This window comes from Penaeus chinensis, chromosome 11 (assembly GCF_019202785.1).
Source record: "Penaeus chinensis breed Huanghai No. 1 chromosome 11, ASM1920278v2, whole genome shotgun sequence".
Classification (NCBI taxonomy): domain Eukaryota; kingdom Metazoa; phylum Arthropoda; class Malacostraca; order Decapoda; family Penaeidae; genus Penaeus; species Penaeus chinensis.
Window position 1 is genome coordinate 2,392,716 of NC_061829.1, and position 2,500 is coordinate 2,395,215.

Genomic DNA, 2,500 nt, shown 5'->3' on the forward strand with positions numbered 1-2,500 from the left:
CGATTCAATTCCCGTAATGATTATATCTCTAAACTTGTCATGGCAGGCATAACCTAGAGGACACCAGGGTATTAATACGACATTCCCGATATTCCTCCACCCCCACGGGATTCCAGATATTCCAGAAATGAGATGAGAAGCTTCTGTATTTCACACCTCCAGGGAAGTACACTAATGAATTATTCTGTCGGGTCATTACCTGAGTAGTCATTGAAGCATTGTTTTTTCTTGCTTCCTCTGGGAATTGTATTGTGTTGTTGTTAAATAATATTGTCTGTCTATCTATGGATTTCTCTATATTTCTGTCTATCTACCTATATCTATCTATCTGTCTACATGTACACACACACACACACACACACACACACACACACACACACACACACACATATATATATATATATATACATATATACATATATAAATATTTATATATGTATATATATACATATATATGTGTGTGTATACATATATACATATATATATATATATATACATATGTATACATATATATATATATATATATATATATATATATATATATAGAGAGAGAGAGAGAGAGAGAGAGAGAGAGAGAGAGAGAGAGAGTATAATGTGCAATGAACTAAGAGGCGAGACGGGCACCAAAGAAGATTAATTTACGTTTTTCACTAAACCAGTTTCCGTGTGTTATTGTCATACCTCACTCTTTCAGTGATTTCCTTACTTAATAATCTATTTTCCAGTATTTAAAGCAGTTCACCGTAGTACTTTTTAAAGTATCTCAATACATTTTATGATATCTATTGAAAGGATTGGTCCATTTGTGAAATATATTGACGCAAAGAAGTGTAAGGAGTAATCTGCTTAATTCCCCGCATCAGAACTTTCATACCAAGTTATAAATAGCAAGTAATGCTGTGGGGGGTTTTAATGTTCCGTAACGAGATGCTATATCAAGCATTTGTAGATTATGTAATGAGGATAAATAAGCAGCAGATTCCCTGTCATTAAGTTTTTTTGTTTTTTTTTACCAGCCCATGGTTATTTTTGAACGGAGGAGGAGGTAGAGGATGTAGAGAGGAGGTCGAACAGGAGGAGATGAAAAGGAAAATGAGGGGAAAGAAGAAGGAAGAAATGAAAGCAAGAAGAAGAAGAGAAAGAAAAGTGAAGAAAATAAAGGCAGTAGAGCAGGTTACACGATGCGGCCTTCTACCCTCTTCCACCAGGACGAGCATTGTTTACAGAACTCTACGGGGCGATCCGCCAGCTTTCAAACATCACTATGAAAATGGAATTACCTATAGTGTCCTCCGCCTTATAGATCAGGTACCTGGTAATCCTCTTTTGCACCTGTTAAGTTTGTCACAAAGTATTCTGCCTGGCCTCTGGACGCGCAGTCTAATCACCCCTATACCGAAACCAAACACTGATAAATACCGCCCAATCTCACTAACCTCATGTGTATGCAAAGTTCTTGAAAGGATAACAACACAACACACAACATTGCTTTGCAGAGTACTACTCAAACTCTAATCCAGGGAAGCACACTGTTTTTCTTGACCTTAAGTCAGCTTTTGACATTGCAAACAGAGAAATTATCCTAGAACAATTAGTAAGGTTTGGCATCCGGGGTAAATTATTGAGCTGGATTAGAATGTATCTTTCGAACAGATCAAGTGTCTTGTTCAGGGGAGTGAGAAGTTCCACCGCACAATCTTTTGAACTTGGGACGCCACAGGGACTAGTTCTCAGCCCTATGTTGTTCAATGTCCTCATGCACAAGCTGGTGGCAGATATTCCACTTGGGGATGGTGAATCCATTATATGCTATGCTGATGACATATGTGTCAAAGCATCATCACAAGAGAGGATGCAAATAATTCTTGACAAACTCACAACTAGGGCTCATGAGTGTGGATTAGTCATCTCCACTGAGAAAACAATGGCTCTCAATCCATGTATCATACCCCTACCCACTTTTCGCATAGGTGACCAAGAGCTTGACATGTGTCATAAATATAGATATCTTGGGGTGAACATAAATGATGCAGACCTGATCCTTTCCCTGAAAAAGAGACTGGGAGAGACTGAAACCGTTGAAAGTTCTTGTTGGAAGAGAACATGGCATCAATGTTAAGCTCGCTAGACTGTTTTACTTAGCTTTTATAAGATCAGTTGTAGACTACCATGCACTGCACTTGTTGCAGTGTAAGGAATCAGAAATAAATAGCTTGGAGGTATTGCAAAATGAAGCCATGAGGATTATCCTCGGCGCCCCGAGAACAGCAAGGATAGTAAACATGAGGTCGGAACTTAACCTACCATCCATCTCTGATAGAATAATATTTATTTCCACTATATTTGGGGTCAAAGCTCTGAGGGAAACCTTGTATCTTTCAGACTTCCAAAAACAAATGCAGCATAAAATCACGCAAGCAGACGTGACTAATCACACACACGCGCGCCCTCTAATACACAAAATCTCCATGAACATTACAAAGCTCAATGTCCCAATTAG